We start from the raw sequence: 18,992 nt of genomic DNA, 5'->3' as shown, positions 1-18,992 counted from the left end.
CTGAGGCAGAAGAACGGATAAGTGACCTGGAAGACAAAATAGTGGAAATAACTACCACAGAGCAGAATAAAGAAAAAAGAATGAAAAGAACTGAGGACAGTCTCAGAGACCTCTGGGACAACATTAAACACACTAACACTCGAATTATAGGGGTCTCAGAAGAATAAGGTAAAAAGAAAGGGACTGAGAAAATATTTGAAGAAATTATGGTAGAAAACTTCCCTAATTTGGGAAAGGAAATAGTCAATCAAGTCCAGGAAGTGCAGAGAGTCCCATACAGGATAAATCCAAGGAGTAACACACCAAGACACATATTAGTCAAACTATCAAAAATTAAATACAAAGAAAAAATATTAAAAGCAGCAAGGGAAAAACAACAAATAACATACAAGGGAATCCCCATAAGGTTAACAGCTGATCTTTCAGCAGAAACTCTGCAAATCAGAAGGGAATGGCAGGGCATATTTAAAGTGATAAAAGGGAAAAACCTACAACCAAGATTACTCTACCCAACAAGGATCTCATTCAGATTCGAAGGAGAAATTAAAACTTTAGAGTCAAGCAAAAGCTAAGAGAATTCATCACTACCAAACCAGCTTTACAACAAATGCTAAAGGAACTTCTCTAAGCAGGAAACACAAGAGAAGGAAAAGACCTACAATAACAAACCGAAAACAATTAAGAAAATGGTAATAGGAATATACATATCGATAACTGCCTTAAATGTAAATGGATTAAATGCTCCAAACAAAAGACATAGACTGGCTGAATGGATACAGAAACAAGACTGATATATATGCTGTCTACAAGAGACCCACTTCAGACCTAGGGACACATACAGACTGAAAGTGAGGGGATGGAAAAAGATATTCCATGCAAATGGAAATCAAAAGAAAGCTGGAGCAGCAATTCTCGTATCAGGCAGAAATATAGATCAATGGAACAGGATAGAAAGCCCAGAGATAAACCCACGCACCTATGTTCACCTTATTTTTGATAAAGGAGGCAAGAATATACAATGACGAAAAGACAGCCTCTTCAATAAGTGGTGATGGGAAAACTGGACAGCTACATGTAAAAGAATGAACTTAGAACACTCCCTAACACCATACACAAAAATAAACTCAAAATGGATTAAAGACCTAAATATAAGGCCAGACGCTTTAAAACTCTTTCATGAAAACATAGGCAGAACACTCTATGACATAAATCACAGCAAGATCCTTTTTGACCCACCTCCTAGAGAAGTGGAAATAAAAACAAAAATAAACAAATGGGACCTAATGAAAGGTAAAAGCTTTTGCACAGCAAAGGAAACCATAAACAAGACGAAAAGACAACCCTCAGAATGGGAGAAAATATTTGCAAATGAAGCAACTGACAAATGATTAATCTCCAAAATTTACAAGCAGCTCATGCAACTCAGTATAAAAAAAAACAAACAACCCAATCCAACAATGGGCAGAAGACCTAAATAGACATTTTTCTAAAGAAGATACACAGATTGCTAACAAACACATGAAAGAATGCTCAACATCCTAATCATTAGAAAAATGCAAATCAAAACTACAGTAAGGTATCACCTCAAACCAGTCAGAATGGCCATCATCAAAAATCTACAAACAATAAATGCTGGAGAGGTTGTGGAGAAAAGGGAACCCTCTTGCACTGTTGGTAGGAATGTAAATTGATACAGCCACTATGGAAGTATCTTAAAAAACTAAAATAGAACTACCTTATGACCCAGCAATCCCACTATTGAGCATATGCCCTGAGAAATGATTCAAAAAGTGTCATGTATCAAAATGTTCATTGCAGCTCTATTTACAATAGCCAGGATGTGGAAGCAACCTAAGTGCCCATTGACAGCTGAATGGATAAAGAAGATGTGGCATATATATACAATGGAATATTACTCAGCCATAAAAAGAAACAAAATTGAGTTATTTGTAGTGAGTTGGATGGGCCCTGAGTCTGTCATACAGAGTGAAGTAAGTCAGAAAGAGAAAAACAAATACCGTATGCTAACACATATATATGGAATCTAAAAAAAAAAAAAAAGGTTCTGAATAACACAGGGGCATGACAGGAATAAAGACACAGAGGTAGAGAATGGACTTGAGGACATGGGGAGGGGGAAGGGTAAGCTGTGACAAAGTGAGAGAGTGGCATGGACATATATACACTACCAAATGTAAAATAGATAGCTAGTGGGAAGCAGCTGCATAGCACAGGGAGATCAGCTCGGTGCTTTGTGACCACCTAGAGGGGTGGGATAGGGAGGGAGGGAGGGAGACGCAAGAGGGAGGGGATATGGGGATACATGTATATGTATAGCTGATTCACTTTGTTATACAGCAGAAACTAACACACCATTGTAAAGCAATTATACTCCAATAAAGATGTTAAAAATTCTTTTTCTAATGTTGTCAAGCTCAGATTTTATATAATTCACTTGTGTCCTGATTAAGATACATATGAAGGAATAGAGAACAAGTTAAGACTTTGGAATATATACTCAGCGAGGAATTTATCTGAAAATAAAAAGTATTGTTAGAAAGATAAAGAGTGATCTTCTCTGTGAAAATACACAAACAAAAAATTGCCGCTAACTTGGTTCTTTTGTTATTATGTGTCAAGCATTGCATATAATAACATTGTTTTATGAAAAATTTGGAAGCCAAGTATAACTAACTTCTAGAGGTGAGTCCCATTTGCTTCTGTCATGCATCTCTTAGGGACCCTAGCATTGCGAGGCTGCCTAACCGCAATTTCAGGGACTGAGATTTGAGTTTGGGAGAGAACTGGTTCATCCTTATTTCTGGGGTGCAGTGTTTCAGGGCCGCCACCTAAAGTGCAGGCTGTTTAGCAGGGCTCCAACGTAGATGGGTCTGAATTTCAACTTAAAGCTTTCTCATCCTTCAAGACTGTCAAATATGCTGCTCATATACATAAGGTCTCAGCTACCTATTTCAGAATTGAAAATCAATTCTCTTTCGATTTCCATTTGCCAGATGTTGGCCTGGAGAAGCTTCATAGCCTTGGTTCCAATGCTGTTTATACTTTACCTCTGGTGCTGAGCAGAGGTTTGTTCTAAAATGTCTAGTTCATTTTACTGGGGACGGATGGTCCACATTTTTTTATAGTCAATAATTTGAAGTAATTTTCTGTTTCCTAGGCAGAATACATTTTTCTTGGAATTTTAAAGCTTGTGAATAAGGGTCAGGCAAGTCACGGCTACCCACATCACATTGTCAAAGAAAACTAAACTACTGGTGAAATTTTTATTTATTATACTTGGACAGCAAACATTCTGATAATAATGACAAAAATTAGAGTGATATTAAAATATGAGGAGAAATAACCAGCAGTCCAGATCGTTTCATGACAAGGAAAACATAGCCATCGGGAGAAAATATTTATTAATTCATACACTTGTTCATTTACTCAGCAGCTTTTTATTGAGTGACTCACCTCTGCTGTGTTAGGTATTGAGGTGGGCATTGGGATTCAGCAGATAACAAGGGTAATATAGACCCTTGCTTCTTAGGTGGCTTAAAATCCCAGCATGTAGAGAAATGTGTATTTCATTTTCATGAGTAGTAAAGAGTCAGCAGTGATGAAGCTTCAACTTTTAAATTTAAATAGGCCTTAGAGATAATCTAGTCAAATTTCCTCATTTACTGAGCAGAAAAAAATTAGAGAATGAGTTCTATTCATTTTCCCAAGGTCTCATAGGTTGTTAGTGAATGAACATAGAGCACATTTCTTTCTTCCAGCTCTCAAAAAGGTTGTTTTTGTTGTATCACTGTGGCCTCCTTAATCAACGGAGTACATTGGACCACTTTTATGAATACATTTTAGACATTGAAAATAGTGATGCAGCCTATGAATTCATAGATCTAATGACTTGAAATGTCGTTTTTGTTCATGTAACTTCAAAAACTAACAATACTTTAAAAAAATTTAGACTAAGTTGGTCCACTGTGTTCAGCGTAGTGTACCTATACAGAAAGTTGAAAACAATTTTATCAGACATGAATGAGCATCTGAATTGTAATATATATTAAATATTACCTTTTAATCTACAACAGTTTTTTCCAAAAGTTATTTTCTGGACCACTTGGTTCTGCTAGCACTTTCCCATTTTTCTCATTGCTTTAGTTATTAAAATAAAATGTTAGTTTTATATTTATTTCCCTAGTGAATTAGCAATTTATGATATTAAAAGAAAATTAAATAATTACCATAAACAGCATGAAATTAGTATGTCATACATGTGTGTAATATTAGTTGTAAATCTATGACATTTTTCTCAACGTTTGTTTACAGAATCACAAAGTTCTATCAGTACCTTCCTAGCTAAATTCTGATTGTTTTTGCTTTTCTAAAAAGTAAACATTAAAACATTTTTATGATCATTTTACAGTATATAAATGAAACAAAATAGAAGTACCTTATCTATATTATCAAAAGCCATTGTTTATTCTAATAATATTTGCAAAAGTTTAATATGTCAAACTGAATGTTGAACCAGTTTTCCAATCCTTGTTTGCTGTGAAGAAAGTCCCAGTATTTTTACAGAAATTAACAACGCATAAATCAGAGAAGAAAAAAACATGAAGTCTTACATTGAAGAGAAATGTTAAATTGTTGGAACAGTAATAGCTCTAGCTATTCAGCAGTAGAATTATCTTCCTAGTACATATTTAAGTGAGGAGTTCTAATGATGTGTGCATTTTGTTTTGTGGAAACGTTCGCAGTTTGCTAAAATACAGAAAATATAATGGCCCATCCTCATTTCTATCAAGAGAATGTAAAGTTGCAATATTTGGCCTGCATTCATATTCCAAACAGCATAGTTTAAAAGGTAAGTGCCCAAAGTTAACTGGAAAAATTGAAAAAAAGTCTAAATTTAACTAGCTTTTGTACCAGGGCGATAGCTGCTAAGGACATTTTAAATAGAGAGAGAGGTAAATGCTCTTTGTATTGCAATCCCTAGTGAAATCTGAAGAAGTGGAGTTCTAATTACAATAATAAAATGAAAGCAAGGTCTGTGCTTTCCAGAATAAAATATACAGTCAGAGCAAAATGTAATAAATAGAAACTAGGATTTTAGCTCAAAATATAAAATTGATGTGAGCAGAGATAACAAATTATTTATACTTTGGCTTTTTATACATCAATGAATAATCCATTCTTTGCTCATATCCTCATGACCTTCACTTATTTTGGAAAAAAATGTGTCTTTTCTGGTGATTTAATTATTGAAACAATGAAGGAAAATATTACAACATCATCATGTTTGACAAAAAGAAATTTGAACAATGCATTATTGAGAATTCTCATTTTCTAAATCTCTCACTAGCCACTTGAGACTTCTCGCATCTTCATCTCTTTCTTTTTGTTCTCTTTTGGCAGATCCAGGAAACTGTGAACAATTTTTAGAGAAACTTCTTTTCTGTACACACATCAAAGTGGCAACTTTTTAATGATCCCCAAGTTAGAGAAAGCCAGATAGTTTCTTTGGCCTTTGTGAAACTATTAAAAGAAAACAGGGGATATTTTATTTCTTTTCTTAATTGCCTTCCCAAGTTCCCAAGGTAAGCAAAAGCAATTATATATCAAAAAAAAAAAAAAAAATGAGAATTGTCAAAAGCTGTTTGCTGTGGTAGAGACGTTTTTCCCTTTCTAAAATATATTTATGAAAGTATTATACCACATATGGCTTCACGTAACAAGGAATAGAGCAATTGAAAAAAAATTTAAATACATTAATTTAAGTGAAAGATAGTATGGTAGAGTAGGAAAAGCATGAGAATGTTCCTGAAGGAGTGATTCTTAGCTTTTGGGGTGTTTGGTTTTCTTCTTTTCAAAGGAAGTATTGTAAAGTCAGTTAAGCTAGTTTATGTAAAAGTTCTGCTAGCTTCCTTTGTGGATTTTTAGACAAAGCCACATCATTTTGACTGATTTACTTCCTTAACTATCTACTAATTTCTTGTCACTAAAAAGAATGTGTGGGTATGTGTTTTAAGCAGAGCTAAGAATAATCGAGAAAAGATAACATATTTTCCATTTCAGGAAAAGGGATGATGTATTTTCTATTAAAATTTTATCCTAGGCCCTAAATTTTTTTCTAGCTGTGAAGAGGTAGAAGGATGCAGAATAAAGAGAATGGATGGAGTTTTGAGCCTAAAATTTGGATGTAGCGCTTACTATGTAGGTAACCCAGGACAATTAGATTCTCTAAAACTTATCTTCCTCACCTCTAGGAAAGTATGAAAAGCCATGAGAATTATGGAGTCCAGTCCCTGGTGCATAGATACGTGCTTCCAATTGAGGGTAGCAACAATTATTGACAAAATAGATTGTTAAGAAGTATATTATTAATATTTTTAGAACGTTGGTGCTACAAAACAAACCACAAAACCTAAGGGCTCAAAACAACCATGAGCCTAGGGTTCTGCTGACCTGGGTCAGCCTTGCTGGTCTTGCTCATTGTCTATAATCATGTGGTAAGTTACTTGGGGACCAACCAGTTAGAAGGGTGTCATCTGGGAAAACTTAATTTTTACTCCACAGGATTTTTTATCAGCAAGCTAGTCCAGTCTTGGTATCACGGTGGAGGGTAGAATTCTAAGCAACTGAGGTGATGTGCAGAGGACCTTGTGGTCCTAGGCAACAGATCATCACAAAGTTATTTTCATCTCCTTCTCTTGGCCAAAAGAAGACAAAGCCAGCCAGAGCTTAAATGGAGGGGCAAATGGATCACTTATTGTTGTGAGAATGTGCAAAATCATAATGAAATGACAAAAAGGTGCAAAGAAACTTTTCATTTGGGTCCTTAATGCATTTAGTCTTCTACTGTTTGAATGCTAAATTAAGTTAAAATCTACCAGTGTTTTATCTGAAGGCGTACACTTTTCAATAAAGATACTGAGAATGAACTAGATTCCATATCACAGATATTCCATATCACAAGGAATTATTCAAAACTAGATGAAATAGGATGAAAAAGAAAATAAAATAATGGAAATGAAGTTCTTTGTGGGACAAAATACATTTTTGTAGATACTTTTAAATATTTAAATTATAATTTGATAAACATTTTATGTAGTATCAACGGGGTCAATAGAAAAGCAAATTGAAATTAAAATTACTCAGTAGTTTCTTTCAATAATTTGTTCTTCTAGCTCAAGGCTAAATATGCAGGGGTGGCTATGATTTAGCTTTCTTAAAATTATGTATCACCCAATTTTTCTTGTTCTACCATAGTTATTGGGTTCTATTTTTTCTAATATGTATCAGCTTAACATTTAAGAAACAGAGAAGATCATTATAAATATTTCTCAACTATAAGACCAGGTCACTATTTTTGAACAGAATAAAGAAACATTATATGTATATATATATATATATATATATATATATATATATATATATATATATATATATATATATATTTTAGAATTGGTCTAATGGGCATATTACAGCAATTGACTCTTACACAGTTATTGGAGAAACTGGAGAAGAAAAGGATGAAAGCTGGACTTGGAGAGTTAGAGAAGATATACAATAGTCACATGAGAAGCTGATGATGTAGAGGCACCAAATAGGACTGACTGAAGATGGCTGGTTGAGAAGTCTGTTAGTAGTTGTTAGACTAATCTTATTGTAGGTCTGCACCCAAAGTTCTGGTGATTGGTCTGCTGTCATTGTTGGTCAACAGGGGGTAGAGTCAGGAAGAAGAGATGGGCATGGTGTGGCAGAGAGAAAGAACAAGGTGGAACCTGCTGGCAACTCAGGGATCTGCCACCTCACAACCACACGGCAACGGTGTTCGGATAGGGTCCATGACTGTTTCACATCCTCATTCTAAACCTCATGCAAATCCTCTTTTAACCAACTCCAACCTGGAATCTTACAGATGATGGGATTCTGGGAAACATACTTCCAAATCAACCAAGTCCACTTGTCAACGTTGCCTCTGTTCCTAATTCCCTTAATTGTTTTTCCTTTTTACATTTTAAAAATAAATAAGTAAATAAATAAAACATTAAAATTGAGTTGTTTTGGTGTACAGTTCTATGAATTTTACCACAAGTATAGATTTGTGTAACTACCATCAATTAGGAAAGAGGATATTTTCATCACTCCAGAAAACTTCTTCACAGATACATAATCCCCTAGCCACATACTTGCCCAACCATGAACCTCTGGCAAACACTAGAACCACACTGAGACTGGATTCTTTCACTCAGCATAATGCCTTTGAGATCCGTCCAACTTATATGGGACTATCAATATTTGGTTCATTTTATTGCTGATTCATATTCCATTGCGTATCCATGTACTAGTTGAAGCATATTTTGGTTGTTCCAAATATGGGCTATTATGAATAGAGCCACTGTATACATTTGTGTATAGGTTTTGTTTGAATATAACTTCTTTAGTAGATACCTAGAAGTAGAACTTCTAGGTTAGTAGAACTTCTAGTAGATACCTAGAAGTAGATCATTGTACCATATGATAGGTGTATACAGAACACTGGAAGAAATTGCTAGTGTGTTTTCTAAAGGGTTGTACCCTTTTGCATTCCCAGCAGCCTTGTGTGAGGGCTTCAGCTGCCCTGCAGTTTCACCAGTTTTGGATTACTGGAATTTTTATTTTAGCTACTCTAATAAGTATACAGTGACATTCCATTAAAGTTTTAATTTGCAGTTCCCTAATGATGTTGTTCTTCATTTCATGTGCCTATTTATTATCTGTATATCCTACTAAAGTTATTCTTCAACTCTTTTGTCCATTTTTGGATTGGATTGCTTCCTTTTACTTGAATTTTGAGCATTCTTTATACATTCTGCATATAAGTCCTTTGTAGGTAAATGATTTGCAAACATTTATCCAAGTCCAAGATTTATTTTTCTTTACATTCTATTAACAGTGTCTTTTGAAACGAAATTTAAAATTTCAATGAAATCCAATAGATCATTTTTTTAAAATTATTTTTATGGATTGTGCTCTTAGTGTTAGGTCTAAAAACTTTTTGTCTAATCACAGGTCAGGAAGATTATCTCCTCTATTTTATTTTCCTCTAAAATTTTTATAATTTTAGAATTTACATTTGGATCTATGACCTAATTATATATATATATATATATATATATATATATATATATATATATATATATATATATATATATACATCTCAATATATTTGACAACACATTTCCTCAGCTTTTGTTTATCTGAGAAAGTTCTTATTTCTTTTCCTGAGGAATATTTTCTATAGATATAAAATCTGGTTCTCAGATTTTTTCAACACTTGGAAGACTTCAGGGCAGTATCTTCTTTCTTGTATGGTTTCTAATGAGGCATCTTTTGTCATTCTTGTTCTTATTTATCTGTTAAGGGTCCTCTTCCCTCCCATCTCTGGCTGCTTTCAAGGTTTTCTGCATGTAAATTTGGCTTCAGTACTTTGACTATAATATACCTGGAGGTAGTATTTTTTTGTTTGTTTATTTGTTTTGTTTTAGTATTTATTCTGTTTTGTATGACCTGTGCTGTTTGGATCTGTGGTTTGTTGTCTGTAAAAATGTTTGCAAAGATTTTGGTAATTTTTGCTTTAAATAGTTTTCCTTCTAGAATCTCTCTTTCTTCTCCTTTTGGCATTACAAAGATGTTAATGTTCCATTTTATTTTATCCCACATTTCTTGGATGTCTTATTTTGTGTTTTTGACTTTTTTTTCTCTTTACATTTCAATGTGAGTAACTTTGACCAATCTTTAAATTCAAGTTCACTGCATCAAGCCTCTGCATGAGCTTGTTGAAGGTATTATAAATTTTTGCCACTCTGTTTTAATTTCTACCATATCCTTTTGGTTATTTCTTATGGTTTCTGTCTCTCTAATGATAATACTCATATAGTCCTGCAAGTTGTCTGCCTTTAACTATTTTAAATTCCCTGTCAGATAGTTTTTAGTGCTCACGTCATATCTGAATATGGTTCTGATCATTATTTTGTCTTCTTATATTGTACATTTCTTGCCTTTTAGCATGCTTGCAATTTTTCTGTTTTGAAAACTGAGTATGTTGCTCAGAGGTGTAGATACCTTAGTAGATAGGACTTTACTGTGGGAGTTTTTGTTAATCTACCTAGTTCTTGAGCTGAGTTTGTTGTTGGTATGGAAACCACAGCTTTCAAACTTCTCTAGTTAATCTTGTTTCCAACCGCCCTTCCAGTTTTGGGGCTTCCCTTTTCTGCATGAAACTACTTTTTTGCAGGTCTCCTGGCTATAATCTACTGTTATTAGTGGAGGTTTATAAACATGGTTATAGGATGTAGGAAGGGCATTCTTTAATCTCCTGATTAAGTCTTAGTCTTCAGAATACACAGTGGACCTGCATCATGAGGGTCTGACCCTCACAAGTGCTCCTGCTTGCCTTCAGGGCTAAGACTTTCCTCTGGTGCTCTAATCCCTTTCTGGGTTGCAGCAGCAATACCTATTCCTCCAGTATTCCCGGCCCCTGTCCTTTAGGCCCTCTTTTCTGTAGATTATGGCTTTTTTTCATCCTTCAGTAAGACTGGAGGCTGGGGCTGTACTGAGTTCACGTCCCCTAATTGCAATGGAGTTTCACCATTATATTTGTTGATTTTCTTTCCCTTGCAGGTTGGACCTTTTGTCTCATAAGGGAAAGGTTTCTATGTATTCACTCATCCTCTACATGGGCTATGGGCACTTCCTGCACCATGGACAGTGGGCACTTTCTGCAGGGCCAAGTTTTGAGGGATTTCTGGGGTTCCTGTAGGAAAGATCTGCAAAAATGTCCCTATGTCCCAATTGCTTCTCATTCTCGTGCTGGCCCATATTCAACCTCCAGCAATTTGTCAGAATTTCCAATTTAATCCTCTTATTGGCTTATGTGGAGTCCTGTGGCTTCTGCCCAGGAAATAAATTCTTGGATCCTGTATCTCCCTGCAGGTGCCTGAGTGATGGTGATTGGTCCCAAGACCTCAGGGTTTATGAAAAGTCATTAATTTTCAGTTTGTTCATGTTTTTACTATTGTTTTGGTGGAGTGATGGCTTTCTATCTCTTATCTAAACTGTAACTGGAAGTTTGAAAGATTTTTATTTTTTAATTTATAATCTCACTTGCTAGGTAAGTTCCTTGATATGTTATTTACTATAATTCATAAAACAGACATGATCTATGCCTTCATGAAGCATAAGGAAAAGAAAAAAATAGATTGAAGAAATTAATAGATCCTTGCTTACAAACATATAACATGGTACATATATTAAAGATACATTAGCTCCTTTTGTGCATTTCAAATGTTGGAATATTTTGGAGTCCTGTAAATTTTTGAATAATAGAAAATAGATGTGAATTTTTGCAGCACTGATCTCTTAAATACAAAGTTCTAAAAAAAAAAGTATAGCTGAGGTAAGAATTCTTCAAGAAAAAATTAGATTGTTGATACCGACATAGGCAGACAATTTTTTTTAGCAGTAGTCAGCATTTTTGTAACACCCTATCATCAAAGAAAATAATTGCAGTCTAATTCTCCTTTAAAATTCACTAAACAACATTTTCTTTAGAAGTTTTGGCAACTTTTCAAAAGCCGTTGACGACTCAGAGACTATTTAGAAGCTCACTAATTTTCACTGTTCTATTTTGGTATATTTTGGTTATCTTTTAATTCTTAATAATTCCAGAAACTACTATCTTTTTTTACATAGATTAAAATTTACCAAGGAAAAGGATTTCCTAAATGGATTTGTTTTTTCTCCACAACATTTTTGCAGAGATTTGTAAGTTCAAATGGTGAGTTCTTAGCAATCTGAGTCACATTATGTGCCATAGATTTCTGCTGCCATAACTTTATTAACATAATTTAGTACTGTCAATAATCTACCCCTGCCAGAGGACAGGAATTGCTTTACTAAAAGAGCACATCACATGCACTCACAAATGAATCTTATTGAAGAAGAAAACATAATACTTTTCCATTAGGAAAAAAAAATACTTAATTTCCTTAAAGTCAAGTAGAATAAAACACTGCTGAAAAACTAACTCTACTGTAAAATGCATGATAATTCTTTGCCTTGGGTGATATTATGGGCTGAATTTTGCTCCCCCATCTCATTCATATGTTGAAGTATTAATCCCTAGTACCTCGCAATATGACTGTATTTGGAGTTCTGGCCTTTACAATGGTAATTAAAGTTACATAAGATCATTAGGGTGGGTCCCAATCCAATGTGATTTGTCTTCTTGTAAAAAGAGATTAGGACACAAACACATACAGTGGAAAGACCATGTGAAGACAGAGAAAAGGTGGCCATCTACAAGCCATGGAGAGAGGTCCCAAAATAAACCCAACCCCACCTATGTCTTAATCTTGGATTTTTAGCCTCCCAGAACTGTGAGAAAATAAATTTCTGTCATTTAAGCCATCAAGTCTATAGTACTCTGTTATGGTAGCCTTAGTAAACTAACACAGATGATTGCAGATAACTAGTTTTGAAATTATAATACAGAATATGAATGAGGTCCATCTAAATCCCATTGGAAACAATCATCAGTCCCATTAATTTTATGAAGATAATTAAGAACAAACCAAAGAATAGGAATAATAAAATATCCTTACAAATACAGAAATAGGAAATCTGAATGAAACTAATGAAATCATAGCCTGTTGATGAGTGAAGTTCAAAAACTATCATCTTTTTCTTTCACTTTCAAAATTTGTATATTCTTGGAGTTGACATTAGGGTACTAAATCAGTTTGGTTGATTATTCCTTACCAGGGAGACTACAGTCTATTTAGAAAAGCAGTGGAGATAAGTGTGTGGACAAGGAGATTTCACAATTCTCCTCTGTGTTGACATGTTTAGATGTTGCTACCAAATGATGTTATACTATTTCACTGGAATCTAGATATGGCCCCCAGGTTCCTTCTGAACATAGCGTTCCATACTGCCAATAGCTATTGGTAAGATTCACTTAATTCAGTCACTAAGGAGATGATTATTTGAAGAATACCATGTGTTAGGCAATGCTATAGGCACCAAGGGAAGTAGCAGGTGGAAAGGAGTCAAGCAGGTGGCCTGCAATCCATTCATTTATCTTTGCCATGAGGATGCTCAGAGAGAAGGCAGCTGGCATTTTAATGTCATTATAAACACACTGGTAACTGATCTTATGGTTAATAGACTAACAGTATTTGCTAGGAGGAGTATCTTTATTTAAAAATATTTCTAATAAGTTGTTTCTAGTTTAGCATTGCTACAGCAAACCAGCATAGGACCTATGGGGCATGGATCCCTGAGAAATTTCCTGGAAGTTCTAACCAAGCATAAAATGGAGATGTTTTTTAACCTAAAATGCTGCGTGATGTGTCCCAGGTCATGCCCTGGGACAGAGAGCACATGTCCAACAGAAAAATCCTGGAGAACCACATTTGTGTCCCAGATATCTAAACTTTGCCTGCATTTCTTGATTCTGTATCTTTGAAATGATGACTGTTCCTTGAGACTGGTACAGCTTCCAATGTGTGAGTCTGATTTGATAGACCTATGCATTGTGTTAGCTCAATGACGTACGAAACAATAACACTTACACTGATGGATCATGTACTTCAGTGGGTGAAGATGAAGCAAATCGGTCATCCGAGTAACAATGTGGGGCTAGTGAAGAGGTGACCTTCATGGCCATGCATGTGAAATGTGTAACAATTAGAGTTATTTCTTATGTATAAATCTGCAAATCTGAATGCAGTCTTTTTGAGCTACAATTATAATTACATTTCCTCAATTTCTCATCTGAAAACCTTGGGGCAAGGCACGGCTTGGAACTCAGACATTTTCAGATTTTTAGAAAGTAGTTTTGAAAGTAATAACTTCATGCTCAAAAATTTTAATATTTATTAAATAAAATATATGAATACACACGAAAACTATCACAGTACAGATTATAATATGTTGCTTCCCATCAGTACAGACTATGCCACCAAATGAGCTAAAGAACAACTCAGTTTTCAGAGGATTTGGGCTTATACAATTATAGGTAGGATTTGTACAACTGCATTATCCTTATTATTAGCTCTCTACATTTTAAAATAAATAATTTTTCAAAGAATTTTTTATTTTTTGTTTTAAATTAAACTAATTGTTTTCCCTGCCTGCTATGGAGCTGTCATCTAGGGATTTTCTTGTATTATCTTCTGCATTTAATTAAGTGCATTGATTCATTGAGTCCATGGCTTCTTCTATTTTTCTTTTTTTCAAATTTGCTAAAGTACATGCTCTAGCAAATTTATCTTCAAAATGGATATGTGGGAATATATTTAGATGCTCTGGCAAAGTAAAAAAATGTTTATGTTTTATAGACCTAAATCATAATTTGGGTAAAAAAATTCTAGCATCAAAATAATTTTTCCTCAGAATTTTGAAGATATTTCTCAATTGAACTTTGAACCTAGTGTTGCTGATGGGTTCAGGTGCTGACAATCGAGCTTTTATTTCATTGCCAATAACCTAATCCTTCTTTTGGAATCCCTTAGTATCTTCTCCTTAACTTTTATTTTTTGAAATTTCAACATGACGTTTCAAGGTGATAGCCCTTTTTTATTTATTTTGTTTGTTACTTGGCAGGGCACTTAATTACAAATACTTTTATCTAGATATAAGGTTTGGGAACTTTTTTTTATTACTCCTTTTGTTACCAAACCAAACTTGGGTCTGGTTGTTTGTGCACGGTAAAGCCAATCTACTGACACTGGATAGTCGTGAAGAAAACTGCAATGTTTATTGCAGGCACCAAGCAAGGAGTCCAGGTAGCTTGTATTTAAAAGGCCCAAACTCCCCATAGGCTTTCAGGGAAAGGTTTTTAAAGACAGTGTGAGGGAGGGGGGCTGTGGGGTGTGTGATCAGCTAGTGGACATTCTTCTGATTGGTTGGTGGTGAGGTAATTGGGAGTCAACATGATCAACCTTCTGGCTCCAACTAGTCTGGGGTCTACATGCCTGTGGGCAGCACACAGTTAACTTCTTCCACCTGGTGGGGGTTTCAGTATCTGCCAAACAGCTCAAAGGACATGGCTCAGAATATTATCTATAGCTCTTGAGGAGGAACTAAAGATTGTTGACTTTGTTTAATGGCTAAACTATTTTAATTTTGTCTTATTTGACTATTTTCCTTTTTTTCTGCATTTTCTCTCTCCTCTGATTAAATTTATTCTTTGGAACTCAGGGAAGACCTAGGAAGCTAGAGTTTTTATACAGACAAGAGGCAGGAAGAGGACATTGGAGGGTGTCTCTTCCAGGAAGTCTCCATAGAATCCTGCTTGGTTACACTTTGATGTCATTCTTCATCTATGTTTTCTGTTCCCTCTTTCTAATAAAGAGATTTTGTCATCCTAATTTAATCTTATGTATTTCTTAAAGTTTTGCACATCATTTTCATTTTTGTCTTTTTGGGAAATTATTTTATGGGAAATTATTTAATTCTAACATTTTTTGTTTAATTGCAGGTTTTCAGGTTTTTAAAAAACTTGGCTTTATTTTCAAATGACTTCTTTATATAACCCTATTATTTAAAAAAATTTGAGTGCTTCTTAGGTGTCAAGTATTTTTTTGAGATATAAGTGACATATAATGTTGTGTAAGTTTAAGGTTTACAACCTGTTGATTTGATACATTTATATATTGCAGTATGATTACTGCCATAGCACTAGTTAACAATCTATCACATCACATAATTACCATTTCTTTTTTGTGGCCAGAACATTTAAAATCTAGGCTCTAAGCAAATTTGAAGTATATAAGACAGTATTATTATTATTATTATTATTTTCTAATAGGCAAGCCCTGCTTCTTTGGCCTGCTTATGAGGCTTGGAATTCTTTTTTTTTTTTTTTTTTTTAAAGAGAGCGGTTGCTTGAGGATAAACAGCTAGTTTTTTTTTAAATTAATTAATTAATTAATTAATTTATGGCTGTGTTGGGTCTTCGTTTCTGTTCAAGGGCTTTCTCTAGTTGTGGCAAGCAGGGGCCACTCTTCATTGCGGTGCGCGGGCTTCTCACTATTGCGGCCTCTCTTGTTGCGGAGCACAGGATCCAGACGCGCAGGCTCAGTAATTGTGGCTCACGGGCCCAGCTGTTCCACGGCATGTGGGATCTTCCCAGACCAGGGCTCGAACCCGTGTCCCCTGCATTGGCAGGAGGATTCTCAACGACTGTGCCACCAGGGAAGCCCAAGACAGTGTTATTAATCACAATGTTGTTTAATAGATCTCCAGAACCTATCTTCTACCTTCAAGTTTATACTCTTTGAACAACATCTCTCCAATTCTTTCATCCTCTGCCCCTGGTAACCACCATTCTATTCTCGGTTTCTATAAGTCTGGCTATTTTAGATTGCACGTATAAGTGATATCATACAGCAATTTTCTTTCTCTGTTTGACTTATCTCACTTAGCATAATGCTCTCCAAGTCCATTCATGTTGATGCAATTGGCAGGATTTCCTTCTTTCTCATGGCTGAATAATATTCCTTTGTGTGGGTATGTATATCTATATCTCACATCTTCTTTATCCATTCATTCCTTGACAGAAACTTCAGTTGTTTCCATACCTTGACCATTGTGAATAATGCTACAATAAACATGAGAGTGCATATATCTTTTTGATACCCTGTTTTTATTTCCTTAGTATATATACCCAGAAATGGGATTGCTGGATCATACAGTAGTTCTATTTTTAATTTTTTGAGGAACTTCTAAACTGTTTTCCATAGTTGTTGTACAAATTGACATTCCCACTATCAGTGCTCAAGTGTTCCCTTTCTCCATATCTTTGCCAATACTTGTTATCACGTCTTTCTCATAATAGCCATTCTAACAAGTATGAGGCAGTATCTCATTGTGGTTTTGACTTACATTTCTCCAGTGATTAGCTATATTGAGCATTCTTCCATGTACCTATTGGCTATTTGGACGTCTTCTTCAGAAAAACATCTATTCAGTTCCTCTGCCCATTTTTTAAATCAAATTTTTTCTTGCTATTGAACTATATGAGTTTATATATTTTGGATATCAACCCTTTATCAGGTATGTGGTTTGCAAGTATTGTCTCCCATTCCATATGTTGCCTTTTCATTTTGTTGACTGTTTTGTTGTGCAGAAGCTTTAACCTATTATTTTTTGAGGATGCAATGTCTTCTCATATATCTCTTGGAATATAAATTAAACATGTGAATCCTCTTTACATTGCCCCTATCAGGCTGAAGTTTTTAATTGTAGTAATTAAATAATTGTAAAAGTCCCCCATTTACAATTATTACCAGAAATGCAATATCCAAGAAATCCTTGAGTTCTAGACACACTCCTCCTTGGTCTCTTTATCAGTAGCACTTCTGTCACCTTACGATAATCATGCTCTGATATCTCTGCAAGGATAATGAATTCTCTATGTGCTTGGCTTACAAACATGAGGAACCAAAAATGACCAGGCAGTAATTGTAGCTTTACATTGAGAAGAACCACCATTGAATTTCCTCATACAAGCATCCCTCGCTTAGGGACAGAAGTTGCTAGCAGACCAAAATTGCAGGCACTGGAAGCACAAATTCTCCTACTGCATTACTAGAATTAATGATGAGAGAAACCATTCTTACTTTCACACCTTGGTCTCCATGCTTATATATTCTGTCTATTGTGCCATGGCATTGCACAGTTGCCATTGGAAAAATATATACAATTACTTAAAAGACAGCCCTATAATCCAGTAGAATATTCCCCCAAGCTGATTCCTTAACTGAGCTTTTAAAAGGCTCTTCCAATGCTTTATAAGAATAGAAACTTCTGAATAATGTAAAGAATTGCAATTTTTTTCAGTGAATGTGACTCATATGACTTCAGCTCTCTGATCTTGATCATTTTGGGTAATATGGGTCAATCAACATCCTTGTTGTCTGCCCATCTATCTCATTCTTAGGAATATCATGGTGTGTCATATTTCAGAGCATTCACTTGAGAATAGGACTTTTTGTGGTCTTCAGAGAAGCAGGGGCCTGATATCTACCAGCAAAGTGAATGGGACGTTTCAAAAGTTAGGGGCTCTGGGGTTTCAAGCATATCCTGGGCTTTAGGTCCTACTAATTCCTCATCAAAACCAGAATTTTAGTGAAGGAGGCTATTATTTTTCTATTGCTGCAAACAAGATACCACAAATTTATGAACTGAAAACAACACCCATTTATTAACTCTATAGGTCAGAAATCTGGGCAGGCTTAACTGCATTCTCTGTTCAGGTTTTCACAAAGTTAAAATAAAGGTGTCGACTAGGTTGTTCTATCATCTGAAGATAACTTTCCTCTTTCAGGCACATGTGGTTGTGACAGAATTCAGTTCCTTGACATTGTGGCTTGAGGTGTTGCTTCCTTGCTGGATGGCAGCTGTTAGCAGAGCTCAGCTCAAAGAGGCTTGTCACATTTCTTGAAGAATGTGGACCTTCTACCTTCAAGGACAGCAATGGCTAACCTCTCTTGTGTTGAATACTTCTCTTGCTTTAAATATCTTTTACTGGGAAGAATTGTCTCATTGAGGGATCACCTGATTAGGCCAGGCTTACTAAGAATAATCTCTTTTTTTAAGCTCAACTTGCTTAGAACATTAAACACATCTGCAAGATGCTTTATAGCAGTACCTAAATTAGCGTTTGATTGAATACCTGGAAGAATGTGTATGCCTACCAGGAATGGAAATCTTGGGTGTCATCTCAGAATTCTGTCTACCACAAAGAAACTTGCCAGGGGTGTGAATTCAACTTTCTTTGTAATTTGTTTTCCTCAAAATGCAATCTTGAAATTGATTTCCACCATAGTCACTCTCCTAGATATAAGAAATGGGGTTCTTTTAATACTGTTCATAATAACTATACTGGGTTGAATAGTGTCTCTCCAAAGTTCGTGTCTACTTGGGACCTCAGA

Source organism: Balaenoptera physalus, assembly GCF_965194825.1.
Source record: "Balaenoptera physalus genome assembly, chromosome: 3".
Lineage (NCBI taxonomy): Eukaryota > Metazoa > Chordata > Mammalia > Artiodactyla > Balaenopteridae > Balaenoptera > Balaenoptera physalus.
The sequence above is the reverse complement of the archived record's forward strand: the minus strand, read 5'-3'. Positions refer to the sequence as shown.